We start from the raw sequence: 14,642 nt of genomic DNA on the forward strand, positions 1-14,642 counted from the left end.
GCATTATTGCTGTAACCCTAGCTCCAGGGGGACCTAATGCCTTCTTCTGGTTTCTGCAAGCACTGCACCCATTTGGTGACATGCACTCACACAGAGCACATACACATAAATAAGGATGAACATTTAAAAATAACATAAACTGACCCTTCTCAATAATGTGCATCTCTGGGACCTGCGGTGCTCTTCCTTTGCCTGTTGTGGGTACCAGATCACTCCCAGTTTGCAAGGTTTGGATATGGACAATTTATTGCAGTAGGGGACATTTGAATAGAGAAAATATGTATACACCATAAAGGATCGTTGGCATGAGTCTAATGGAATGTGTAGTATTGGTTTTGTGATCTAAGTTTGTTTCATTTTCCCAACTCGGTGGCTGCATCTGGTGAGGCCTTCCATCCTGTCCTCCAGGCCTTCCTTATCCAGGTCCTATCTTTATAATAAGCTAAGCCGCCCCAGTCACCCTTGTAAGACTCAGAAACTCCACTAGGATGGACTCTCAGAACACTGTGCCACAAGCTATCTCTCCTCCGGAATGATGGCATGGACAGAAGTCTATAACCTGAGGTTTTCCCTCCTGGACCATTCCCTTTTCTGAGTCAGCCCTGGACACCGCGACCGCTCCCACCTGTCGGCCTTTCCATCCTTGCCATCTGCCTCTAGTTCTTTGATCCTTCCCTCATGCTGAATCAAGTATGTTGTATAGTCATATGTGCATGTATGTTTCATATCTGCATAGAGTTATACAGGCATATGCTCCTTTTCCTTTTTGACTCTCTTAAATTCAACCCTTCCCCCAAATTTTCCCCATAGGTGCATACATTTGAACACTTGGTCCCCAGCTGGTGACTGGGAAAGTTGTAGAGTCTCTGGAAGGTGGGGGCTAGCTAGAGGAAGCAGGTCAACAAGGATGGGCCTCAGGGGTTGATAGCACAACAGTACTTCCTGTCCACTCTTGCTTCCAGAGTGTAGACCAAGGGTGACACCTGTTTGGGCTCCTGCTATCATGTTTCCCTAACATGGTGGGCTGCAATCCTTAAACCTGTGCCAAAATAAACGCTCCCTCTGGCGAGTTTCTTTTTTGTAACATCCTTAATCACAAAGGGAAACTAGCCTACGCTACATTCTTTTTCCTGGGAGTCTGTTTTGCATCCTCGCAGATTTGTCTTCCATAGGTACCACACCTGTCCTGGTTCACCATACCTCTGACACCTTCCAATTCCTGTCTATTTAATAGGTATTCAATTTGTGGGAAGAAAGGAGAGAATGTTTCTTCTCATACATAGGGCTGGGCAGGGCCACCATCACTGCAACATTTAATATTTTTATAAAGAAAATTTCCAGCCGGGCGCTGGTGGCACACGCCTTTAATCCCAGCACTCGGGAGGCAGAGGCAGGTGGATATCTGTGAGTTTAAGGCCAGCCTGGTCTCCAGAGAGAGTGCCAGGATAGGCTCCAAAGCTACACAGAGAAACCCTGTCTCGAAAAACAACAACAACAAAAAGAAAGTTTCCCGTGACAAGCCTATGTATGCTGTTTGTACTCCTATGGGTACCATGGAGCCCAAGATAAAAATCTAGTATTTTTGTGAAGTCAGTGTAAATCTATATCAGTCTCCCAGTTGAAAGAATGGAATTAAGATAGAGTGGGATAATTTCAGCAGATGCTATACATTTTGAAAGTGGTCAAGTTAGCATGCAAGGAAAATGCTCACATTGTCTGAAGACAAAGTTTACATAGAAGCCGTCTAGGATAAGCAGACGGCTCTCTACTCAGTAGAACCTTTGTTAGGGATAAGCACACACAGATTTTGGAACTGTTTAGAGACTGCCTTAGAGAAGTGTGGTTGCTTTCTCTGTGAATTCGGATTAGCACAGCTTTAGCTTTCTTCATCGCCACCCCTGTCCTTCCTGGGGTAACACTGCACAGGAGTAGGTCCCCAGGCTTGGCGCACATAGGGTCTAAACCTTTGTGGCAGCCTGTGACTGAGGAACCAGGGTCTGTTCCTCCTGCCTTGGGTGCCTGAAGAGAATGAAGACTCCAGTGAGAGCTTCCACCATAGCTCTGCATCGGCTGGCTCTTCATTACCTTCCACAAACCCACTCACTCTGAGCCCAGGAGCTGGCTGGATGGAGGGGAGTGTTCCTTTTCAGAGGTATATTTACTGCTGTATGCCATGACCAGCTTTGTGTTCTCACCAGAGAGTGGCAAAGCAGTCTGGGGAGGTACAGGTCAATGTCCACACAGGCGGTGACTCTTCACCTGGCTGAGGTAGCTGCGGAATGAACTGGGCTCTCGGCTGCTAGGTAAACACAGGCCATTCAAAACTTACTCCCATATGAAGGGGGCTCTTGTTGGGAACGAAGAGTATAACTGGGATTTTAAGTTATAAACATATAATACAGTTATAATGTTAAGCAAGCGTTGCTCTCAGGAAGAGATCCAAACTCATTAGCGAGGCCATGAAAGGTCCTGCAGATTTCCCAACTTGGACCTGGCTTCTCTGGACACTCCTACACTATCCTCCAGAGAAACTAAACCAATGGCTTCTGGTCAAAAGTGTAGCTTCCGTCCTTCCTTTCCCCTTAGCATCCTTCTCAAGGCATGCTTCCTCTTCCAGTGAGGAAAGCTCATGCCTTTTCACTTTTGGAGTCCTTCGAGTACAGAATGTCCTCCTGATCCTTTGGACTAATGCCTGATCGGGCAGTTGCTACTTAGTCTTTCTGTTAATTTGTCTATTCTGTCCATTAATCTGGGCCTTGGTCCTGTAGATGGTGCTGTCTGTCCCCGGCACCCTGGACAGTACCCAACCAGGGTAACTATTGATTAGTACATTGCAAGTGGAGAATTCTGCCCTCTTCCCCTCAGAGAACTCACTCAAGGTACATCCTCCTGTAATGAGCACCATGCAGATGGGGCGGTCTGTGACTCACCACGTTTAAGGCCAGATGACTTCAGAGGGAAAGGGTGAGAAGGAGGGCAGATTAAAAGGCAAAACAAGAGCCAAGATATTGGGTGCCAAGTATAAGCCTGTGCTCCTGGCCACTCTTCCCCAGTACACTTGACCCAGCTGAGCAGGACTTGTCTCTGGAGACCGGAAAGGCTCAGGTTGAACGCTTGAGCATAAGGGCCTGGCTCAAACAGGAGTATCTGCTTCAGTGCAACGACCCCAAAGGTACCTTGAAGATCCTGCCTTGATTCTTTGGACCTATGCAAGATCAGCACATATTTATCCTAATTTCAGACCCACTCCCAAGAACTCACTTTTAGGAGCTGTACTGACTTTGGGCCCCTCATGTGTTGGTGTTATGTTTTCAAAACAGAAAGGGCCACAAAGGAGCAACTTATCCAGGAAGGGAGACCAAACATTTAACCTCTCCTGTTAGGTTTGGCAAGGAAGATTCTATTCTTGCATAAATAGATTTTCTATTAATCACTGAAGGGAAAAAAAGCAAAAACAAGACTTTCAACTATGGTTCCATTGTCTGTTAAGTGGGAATCTGCAAGTGATAACATTTCTTGCCCTCACAATATCTTGGTGAGGGTACAGGAGCTAACTCACAGTAAACACTACAGTAGAATTCTTGGTAGAATGTGGACATTACACGTTGGTTTAAGGAAAAATAGTATAATTGAGGCTTAGGGGTCATTTAGCACAGCCTTATCCTGACTGTGATGGAAAGTCTCCAGCTGAGGTTAGATGCCCAGCCCCTGGCAGAATACCCATGAGCTCAAATGGCCCTCTCCTGGTTTCTATAGGCCTCACCTTCTTCCAATGGAGGTGAGCCCTTGCCTCTGGCACACATGGAGCCAGCCATTGTTCTCTGTACAGAGAAATTAAATTCATCTTGTATTTGTTGTGATTGATTGGATGTGTGTGATTCATGAGAGATGTAATCCCTTCTAAAGGAAATTTTAGCACGACAGTCAATTTTGTCTCCAGACCCCCACTCCCTGTGCATCAGGGTTGTCTAAGGCAGACCTTTATGCCCTCCCCTTTTCTCTCCTCAGCTCTTTTAACTCTTCTTGTCCTTTGGTGCAATCCTCATTTCTTTCATAGGTTTTCCTGGATGAATATCTACATCCTTCTGGTGACCTTTGTCTGCACCCAATCCAACCCTCTGTGTTGGCCTCTTGGAATGTGTTACCATATAAGAGTCTTCCAGTCACTCACCCCAGGGAAGGGGGAAGCAAAGCCACCCCCTGATTATGCTATCCAAATACAACATACCTCAACTCAGAAGTTTCACTCACGCAGGTGGGTAAGGTATACAGAGAACACGCACAGGATCACGTGTCTATCCTGCTGTGGTCTGGTTCCCAGATGGAATAAGACATATACAACAGAAAGGCTGAACCTGGTGGTGTTGATTTAGAAAGATAACCAAGAAACGCCATAAAAAAAGGACAGGAACAATTGTGGCCAAGTATGTATAGGCTCCTCTCCTCTATGCCACCTGTCTAAGAAAGAGAAGAATAATTGTTTGTCTGTGATTTAATTTTATGAATCTGGGAAACTACACAGAAAACAAAGGATAAGTCTAGAAAGAGGGAACAAAGGCTGTGGGAAGGTGGAAAAATGAAGCCTCCCATTTAGTGCCATATATATATATTATATATATATATATATATATATATATATATGTTGCTCTTAAGTGTATTCCTTTTATAGCTTAAATTTATTTAACTAAAAATGTTTTTGTCCTAGTATTAAACTGCAGAAAACCAACTCATAAGAGATCTGAGCAAACAAACGAGCTTGTTTTCTAATGTGCATATGACATAGTTGAGTGAGTTAACACTTTTAAAGGAATGCCACTCAGGAATCAGAGGAGGAAAAAAAAAAGCTGAAAGGAAAGTGTTCAAGGAAAGGGAAAGGAAAGACAAATCACTGCAGAAACTACTTAATCCCAAGGAACGGAAATGCGCCTGGCCAGGGACTCCACTACCCCACCCCCCAGCAAAGTGTATTTGGTCCCAATAGCAAGACCTCGAGTGTGAGGGACTTGCTTCAGACAATTTTTGGCTGATTCCATAAGATCCTGGAGCAACCAAGAATGGAGAACAAAGGCTTCTCACTTGGACAAGCGGGGAGTTCAAACAGGCTGATAATGGTGACTAAACCACCTCATACCTCTTTCGGCGTTTTTGTTGTTTTTTGGGTTTTTTTTGTTTTTTTTTTTTCTTTCTAACATGGTTCTTGGGTGGAGCCCCAGGACCTCATGGGTGTGAGTCAAGCGCTGTTTCACCGGGCTGTACCCTCAGCATGTATTCTTTCTTTCATCAGATGCAGGGCAGACTCAAGTCTGAAAGCTACGGACACGACCCCCAGCCACGAAGATGGAGACATGCTTTGTCACAGTCAGTGAACAGTCTGACCAGCTACCGAGGCAGCCTCTTACTATCTCACTGCCAGCAGGAGAAAATCGTGGGTGAGAAAGGAAGAACGCCGTGGCTTGGTGCAGCTTCATTGCAGGCAGCATGAGTTTCACACCGGTTTGCTTGGAGTCTCTGTTGTCTTAGTCTGTTCACTGCTGCTGTGAGAAAATACTAGAATGGCAAAAGGCAGCTGGAGGGAGAAAGGGTTGATTCTGGCTCCCATTCCCAGGATATAGTCCATCGTACGAGGGAAGTCCAGACAGTAGGAGCCAAGCAGCTGGTCACACCAACATCCACCACCAGGAAGCAGAGAGGTTTAGATAAACACATGCATGACCCCAGCTGCCTCTCTCTGCTTACACAGCTCAGGATCCCAGCCAGGGAATGGAGCCGCCCACAGTGGACAGGTTTAACCACCTCAGATAATACAATCAATAGAACCCTCCACAGACATGTCCAGAGCTCTGGCCCCCCTGTGATCTGTGATCCTGCCAAGTTGACAGCTAACTCTGACCATCATACCTGAGTTCTGTCCCTTCAAAGTGCAGTCTTTGAAAACAACATAATTAAAACAGCATTGCTTAGAGGAAGGCTGTGTGCACACTGCAGGTGCACCTGACAGTCAGCATGGGATTACAGAATGAGGTTGTGTGCAGGCTAATAGGTACGTGAAGACACCACAGTAGTTAATCCACCTGGTCCAGCTTTAGAATACTAGCTCTACAAAATCCAAACTTTGATAAGAATGCTTGCATATATATTATAGTGTGCATTTTATCTATGTCACACAAAGACATAACGTGTTTGTTGGTGCTCACAGCAATAACTGACCTGTGTGCATCTCACTACTTCCCTGTCTCTGTCTCTGTGCTGACTATATTCAGGGGAAGGGCTAGCTGCAACTCTGCCCACTCTCAGTGATCACATCCTATTGAGTTTCAAGTCCTTCACTCTGTTCTTCCAAGGGTCCTGATGTCCTTGGTCACTGAGGCAAGGCTCTCTCTCTCCTAGAGGTCAGACACAGTGGATGCCCTAAAAATGCACAGTTGCTGTAGGGCATGAGCACGCCATCCCAGGAACCAGGCAGCGCTCAAAGTGGAGGAAGCACTCACAAATAGAGCAGTGTGGGAGGTGGTGACACTGGGGTCACCAGCCTTTTCAAGACCGCAGAGGACATTGGGTCACACTTCTCCTTCAGTAGAGCTGAGGGACGATGGCAAATACTGCAGATGGCCTCGGCTGAAGAGCTGGAACACAGCAACATGCCTCTAATACCAAAGGTGGGCCGGCTCCAACTGCTCTGTTCTGCCTGCTTACTTGGTCATGAAAACCTATGCAAGGTTTATAGTGAATATGTCTTGTAAGTAAAATTACACAACGCAATAAAAATGTAGCAGGGCTTGCTTGACTAGGGCCTCTCCAGACTGTTCCACCCCCCACTCCCTCCTCCCCATTCTTATGCATCAGCCCTTGAGCTGGAGCCATGACCTTGTGTAATATAATTCAATGGAAAAGAACTTTTAACGTGTTTAATAGGCATATGAAATATTATTCCCCAGAGCCTTTGGAATATAAGAGTGGTGCCGTATTGGCAACTTAAATTGAAGATTCTTTTAAGTACATGGCTTTGAATGGAAAAAGACATGAGGAAAAATTAAACAAAGCAGAATTCTGGCTTTGCTTTACTCAGTACAGTGAGCTCTGTTAACTTTATATACACTGCGATAGAGAAGGTGGCAGAGGCTCACGTCTGTGGCAAGCCATGCACCTTCCAGGTCTCCTATTGTGTAATCAAAAACATTACAGACTGTGTCCTCCTGTCCGACCCTCGTCCTTCCCTTCCCTTTTGTCCCTTCTGGAAATCTTTGGAAAATACAGTGAAGAACCCAGGATTAAGCAACCCACACCCTTTCTCCCTCAGCATGGTCAAAGGCTATTAATATACTTCATGGCTTGGTTTTCCCCTCTAAACACATTAAGGGAAATTACAAAGAAATCATGTGACACATAGTATTCTTAAAAGTAGGTCTATCTGAGCTGGGCTTGACGGAACAAACCCACAATCCCTGCACTCAGGAGAAGGCTTTGTTGAGCACGCCCCTTAACAGCCCTAGTGGGCCTTTCCAGCTCAGTCACTGTGCCCCTCGTGCCAGCATCCTTTGTTTCTTTTAAGTTCTTCACTTTTGATATTCTCAATCTTTGCATCTTTTTCTTGGTCTTATTTAGAGGTCTATCTGTGTTTTTCTTGTATCTTACAGAGCTTCTTAAAGACAGTTATTTTCAGTTTCCTATTGGTGAGTTCATAGATCTCCATTTCTTTAGCATTGGTTATTAGACTTTTTTTTCTGCTTAGGTAAATTTTGGTTGTTATCCTTCTGGTTCCTGTGTCTTTTATGGACCTGTTCATTAAAATTTGAGTCTTGAGGGTTGTCTTCATTAGGGGAAGCCCTTCACCTACCAGTGAAGACAGTGGCTGAAGACAGTGGAGCCTCTCAGGACTTTTCTGAGGACTGTCTTTGCCGACTACTATATATAGGTCCCTAATTAGAAATATTTCCCTTTCTTCCTTCCTTCCTCACTCCCTCCCTTCTTTTCTCCCCCCTTCCTCCCTCCCAATGGATCTACTGATTGGTCTCTGGCTGCTGCATCATAGGCCAAGATGTCAACACATTCTCTATTCTTTTCCCTCCTTGGGGAGTACTGGTGTGTCCCATGCCTTCTTCCAATTTTGCTATATCATGCAAGTGACAAAAGGTGCCTCTGTCTTTTGTGCCTGGACCCAGGTGTGAAAGGGACGTCTGTTTAAAAAAAAATGAACAAATAAGAAGAGCTACAAAGATGGTTCAGTGATTAAGAGCACTTGCTACTCTTGCAGAGGACCTTGGTTTGGTTCCCAGCACCCATATGGAAGGTCACAGCCCATTGTCTAGAATGCCAGTTCTAAGGGACTGAAGCCTTTTGGCCTCCTTGGACATTGTGTGCCGTGATATACATACATATACACACATAGGCAAACACTCATACACACAAAAATAAAAACAAATCTTCCAAGATTTTGAAACTTTACTAGGTGCCTGCCTGTTCTCTCACTGGAGTAAGGCAAAGCTCACTGGGGTGGAGTCTAATTCTTACATGTTAGTAGTTCACTCTGCTCGTCCCCTCCCTGCTGAGGGAGAAACCGAGTCAGCTTATTTCAGACTCCTGCCAGCTTCGCAGAGCATGTGCCCCTCTGCATTTGCTTAACTGTGCATTTCCGTGATGCTGGCCGCATCAGTGTTGGCATCTCCACTGTGCTGACAGCCTCAGTGTAGCATCTCCACTACACTGGCCGCATCAGTGTTCCATGTGAACCTGCCCTGTGGCTGTACAAGAGGCAAGGGACACTGAGGCCTGTTCCATCTTATCTTTCTTCTCTGAGGGAGACACCAGCGAAGTTTGCTGGCATGGGGGAGGGGCTGAGACAGATGCTTGTTTCAATGGGGCACTGCAGCTCCTCAAACGGATTCTGGGTCGTGTGTGTGTGTGTGTGTGTGTACACACACATCTGTATGCTAATGAACATGCGTTTCTTGACAAACCGGGTACATGGATGTTCTGTTCCACCTTGTGCTGACATCCCTCCCTTAAAGTAGGACTGAATCACACTTTATTCAAGATGTAGCATTTTAATTGACATTTAGAAGGCTCAGTATGAAAATAAAATAATGCAAAATGCCTCATTAATAATTTTATGTGGCATTTTTACAATGAGAATATTTTGATTTAAGCAAAATATGACCTTTAAATTAATTACATTTTATTTTTACCTTTTAAGAATGTACTCATTAGAAAACAAAGTGAATATGTGATCATATTTTAGATCCATTGACAGTGCTGGCACAAAGTGCCCTATGGCATAATCTCAAGCCCCACAGATAATGGAAACCACTTCTGGGTGACACATAAGAAGGGGGACCTCTGAGCACCCTCTCTTTGGCCTCCTCTGATGTCCTTTAGTATTTGGGGATGGAGTGGGGGTGACTTAAAAGTCTTACAACAAAAGCAAATAGTGTTTAGGTTCTACTTTTGTTTCTGTTTTCGACCTAGGTTTTTGCATTTTAATATTCTTGTCAGTTTGTTTTTATGAAATATGCGAGCACTGGAATTTATTTCACAATGGGTGAGGGTGGGGCAGAGGGAAAGAGTAAACAAAATGAAACAAAACACCAAGTTCTGTTTTGTGATGAGAACTGAGTGAGGGTGTGGCTGTGGCTGAGCTGACACCTACTGCCTGAACACAGATAGAAGCACTCAGGCCGAGGGCAGAGGGCGGCCTGTGAAAGAGCCCCGGTAATCGGAGGAAGAGGTAAGGTAAAGCCAGGAGACAGAACACTTCTTCCAAGACAGAAGCTGCCAGCAGCAGCTGATGCCAGAAAATCACAACACAGCCGAGGAGGACTCCCAGAGCCAAAGCGGGAGGACGGACTGGGGTGTATGTAGACAGAGGGAGGATGGGGACGGCAGGCTTGGGAGGAGGCAGAGGGAGGATGGGGAGGAGGCAGAGGGAGGATGGGCTGGGGAGGAGGCAGAGGGAGGATAGGGAGGAGGCAGAGGGAGGATGGGGATGGCAGGGGTGGAGACAGAGGGAGGATGGGGAGGACGGGGGTGGAGACAGAGGGAGGATGGGGAGGGCGGGGTGGAGACAGAGGGAGGATGGGGATGGCAGGGGTGGAGACAGAGGGAGGATGGGGAGGACGGGCTGGGGAGGAGGCAGAGGGAGGATGGGGAGGACGGGGGTGGAGACAGAGGGAGGATGGGGAGGGCGGGGTGGAGACAGAGGGAGGATGGAGGAGGCAGAGGGAGGATGGGGAGGGGGGTGGAGACAGAGGGAGGATGGGGAGGACGGGGGTGGAGACAGAGGGAGGATGGGGAGGGCGGGGTGGAGACAGAGGGAGGATGGGGATGGCAGGGGTGGAGACAGAGGGAGGATGGGGAGGACGGGGGTGGAGACAGAGGGAGGATGGGGAGGGCGGGGTGGAGACAGAGGGAGGATGGGGATGGCAGGGGTGGAGACAGAGGGAGGATGGGGAGGACGGGCTGGGGAGGAGGCAGAGGGAGGATGGGGAGGACGGGCTGGGGTGGAGACAGAGGGAGGATGGGGAGGGCGGACTGGGGAGGAGGCAGAGGGAGGATGGGGAGGACAGGCTGCGGTGTAGACAGAGGGATATTCTCAGAGTCCACATCATTCTTTCAGAGAGGGGTAGTTTCACAGCACATGTCTCATCCAGAACATTCCAGACGCTCAGTTGTTGACAAATGTGTTTGCTCCCCTGGCCCTAGCTTTCAAAGCTAAATCAACAGGGCTCTCTTAAAATCCATCAGTCATGTTTGCTTTTTGGCCCCTCATATATGCCACAGAGGAATCGAACTTTTCTCATTTATTTCTCTCCTCCCCACTGGCCCGGAATCTCTCTCTATGGCCAGCTCTCCGCCCCATCCCCTTACAAGTTATGAACAAATATCAGGCGTGGTGGGCAGAGAACGTGAATTTGGAAACAGTGTTCTACAGGATGTCAATCCCACAATTCTTTAAAAAAAATATGGAAAATTCCTTTTGGAGTGATGCACTTATTTGCTTCGTGTACACACTCCTATAGAATCCAGCATGTGAAAACAGGGTTGGTTGGCGTGCTGGTGACTGCTCACGTGGTGGAGTCCCTGCCTTTAGGTTCTCTGCAGCTGCCGTGGCCACTGACTTGATGGAGCTGTAAGTCTCCTGTAGCCTGAGCTGCCCTCGTGAAAAGAGTGGAGAGAAACACACACACACCAAGCCTCTTGGCATGCTGCGGCCAGGCAGGCTGCAATAGATTAGCTCTACCCTTAACAATGAGTTTCACTGGGCCGATGAGAGATGTTATGGAAACATATCAAGGGCAAACAGTGCACAGCCCCAGCTGGCCAGGACAGCATCGGGTAATGACTGCCATGAGCACACTGCAGTGGCACCAGGCCTCGTGCGGCAGTTTATTGTAAGGCTTTGGTGTACGGTATCACGGAGAATCTGGGTGGTTCTTGCCATGGGATACAGAGCCTAGCTCTTCTCAGTCCCAACTTCAAATTTAGGACCAAATCCTTTCTGGCTAAAATTAGCTGCCATTTGAGACCACTTAGATGACTTGGCAAGGCGAGTTGGTCATCTCATCCCAGCCACCAAAAAAACTAACCTCATATGGGGGGTGTAACTTCCAAAAGGCCCAAACCCCACAGATACACAAACTCATAGAGGTAGGATTCTACTACCAAGGCCTTGAAGGGAGTTCCGGTTATCAATGCCAGCTTAGTGATCAGATGGGCCTTCAGTTCTCCAGTGACCTTCAGGGGGGTGAGGCTTCAACAAAGTTGGGGGGAAAGGGGAAGAAGAGGCACCAAAAGCTAAAAGTCTTCTAACACAAGTTAAATTTTCCAAACACGCTTAAGAAGGGTCCACAACGGGGGCTTCAGAATGGCCTAATCAGTTACACACTTACAGTGCTGGCAAGAAGGGCTGAGTTTGGATCAAGCACACACATAAGAAGCTATGCATGGTGACAAACACATATAGTCTCCGCACTCGGGAGGCAGAGACAGAAGGGTCTCTGTAGACCGGCCCACATGCTCCGTGTTTGCTGAGAGAACCTGCCTCCAAAAGAATGAGGTGCGGTGGTTGAAGAAGCCTCCTAAAATTGAGCTCTGGCATCCAAAGACACATGCACACACAAGCGCAAGTGACAACACATGAACATGTGAGCATGTATACTTGTGCAAATGCACACACACACACACACACACACACACACACACACACAGAGAGAGAGAGAGAGAGAGAGAGAGAGAGAGAGAGAGAGAGAGAGAGGCAAACCTGACAAAAGTAACAAGGACGAGAGTGTTTATTTTAGACAACAGTTTGAGGGTAAAACCTGTCCTGCTGGGGACGGCACGTGAGACAGACGACTGCACTGTGTCTACAATTGTGACGCACAGAGAGGCGAGTGCTGGATTTCCAGGGCCACATCACAAGGGAGGTGTCACCCACATTCTACCCTCCTCAGTTAAGTCTCTCTGGGAACACCCTCCACACACACCCAGATGTGTGCCACGGATCCCAAGGCGGTGATGTTGACAGTCACTGTTAATAACCATAGCACCCAAGAGATGCCTAAAGGCCTCTGAGCACCATTCACCCCAAGGACCAGAGTCAGTCACTGTCTCTTCATTGTCTCAGTGGAGGAATGGAACAGCAGACACAGCCAGAGAAAATGCTTCTGCTGCTGCTAATCCTGTGGGTGTCCCCTAATTGCCCCGCTGCCTTCCTGCTGCCACCTGGAGGGGTGGGGAGCTTTCTTGTGGCTTTAATCTCCATGTCCTTTTATGCTGATCTCTGAGTACACAGCCAAATGGAGTGGAGATAAGCTCTCAGAACTATGCAGTCTGGAAATGGCAGGGTAGTGTGCAGTCCATATGCCCTTGAGGTTCCAGTTCTCTCTGTCTCTGTCTCTCTGTCATCATCTCAGGTCATTGTCATTAAATTAAGAGAAGAGGAGCTCAGGAGGCCCCACTCTACCTGAACATCTCCATCACAGGCAGATTGTCAGTCAAGTGAGTCCGTCAAGGATATCTCCCACATCACAGAGGTGGACCCGTGCAGCTTTCTGCCTCTTACTTTTATTGGAAACCATCCAGAAACAAAATTTCATAGGAAAAAAAAAAAGACTTTCATTCATGGATTGGGAAAACCAGTCTAGTGTCCTAACATAACCAGAGAGTAGATCACCTTTCCGGGGGAGGTCAATGCACCCTGTGCTCAGCTGACATGGTAAGCAGCCCCAGGCTAGCTCCACTGACTTGTGTTTTAAGTAAGGACATGTTTTTATGGAATGGCTGAATGGTTACAAGTCTTTCATGCACAGAAGATCCCAAGGCTAGGCCAGAGACACTGCACAAAGACTTGAAAAGCAGAGCTGGGGGATAGCCTGGGATAACTATAAACAGCTTCCCACGGGGGTGCAACAGAAGACACTGAACTGCCTTCCTTCCTGGTCCCCAAAGGTGAGTAACTTCCCCTCAACAAGGAAAAAGCAAATGGTGCATCTAAACCCTCTGGTGAGGAGCTACTGAAGTAGACGGCCAGCCTTGAGGCCAGGGGTCGCTCTGAGGTGTGTTCATTCGTAGTTTGCTGTAACTGCTTGTACAGTGTTCCTTAAAGAATTGGTTCTGGGGGAGCCCGGAACACACCTGCCCTGCTCACCACTGGCTGGCAGGTACCAGGCTCTCGGCAGTTAGTTTCTGGATGATGAAATTAATGGATAGAAAGAAGGGGGGATGGTTCAGTAATGAAGTTCTTCTCATTCAAACATGAAGAATAAAGATCAACCCCCAGAACCCACATGAGAAACAAGATGGGTGCTGTGCCATTGCACACTCATAATGCCCAGCATGGGAGTGACAGACAAAGGTAAATCCTTGTGGCTTATCAGCCAGCATAGACCAATGAGAGAGGTCCAGGTCCCAGTGAGAGATCCTGTCTCAAGAAACAAGGTGAATGTTGCTTGAGGAATGACATTTGAGTTTAACCTCTGGCACACACACACACACACACACACACACACACACACACACACACACACACACACACCCTCTCTCGGGTCAATGGTGAAGTGTCACAGCCATTTCTTGGGTGTGTGAGTGTGGTTTGTGTGTGATGCAGGAGGTGGGCAGTGCGTGAGAAGAGAGAGGGGTCCAAGAGTGTGGTCATCTCTACTCGTACTAAGTCTAAGAGTAAAATGGCCCCTGGTGATAGATGAAGAGAATCTCTTGTAGGACTGGGAAGCCCCGGGCTGTGGTGCCCCTCACCTGTCAAGAAGAGCTCACAGGTCTCTATTTACCAGAGTCCAGCCACCTCTGGTCACAAGAGAACAGGACACCGTGGAATCACAAATGATACCAACAAGGACTTTGTGACAAAAACAAAAACAAAGAAAAAGAAGGGAAGAGTCTGTAATCCAAGTCCACTGAAGAGCCGGGAATCAGCCTTGCCTTGTCTCATGAGGGTCTTCAAAATGTTAGTATGATTTTTATTCTTCTGCCTAAATTCAAATCTCAGAGCCTTTGTACCAGGATGCCTTCCTGCCCTGCCTTGAAACGGCAGGCCCAGGAGTGTCCTCCCCACTACCCTACTGTTATTACTGGATAATTGCTTAGCATTTTCTAAAGGTAATTAATCTTGCCTTTGAAATGAAAGAAATCCCTAA

The 14,642-nt window shown here is 47.3% G+C and overlaps 1 pseudogene; it reads left to right on the top strand.

Annotated features, from left to right (window-relative positions):
• The first annotated feature begins 2,945 nt into the window (after nucleotides 1-2,945).
• LOC113837152 lies at nucleotides 2,946-3,383 on the top strand (annotated as a pseudogene).
• Nucleotides 3,384-14,642: the final 11,259 nt, after the last annotated feature.

This window comes from Cricetulus griseus, chromosome 8, assembly GCF_003668045.3.
Source record: "Cricetulus griseus strain 17A/GY chromosome 8, alternate assembly CriGri-PICRH-1.0, whole genome shotgun sequence".
Classification (NCBI taxonomy): domain Eukaryota; kingdom Metazoa; phylum Chordata; class Mammalia; order Rodentia; family Cricetidae; genus Cricetulus; species Cricetulus griseus.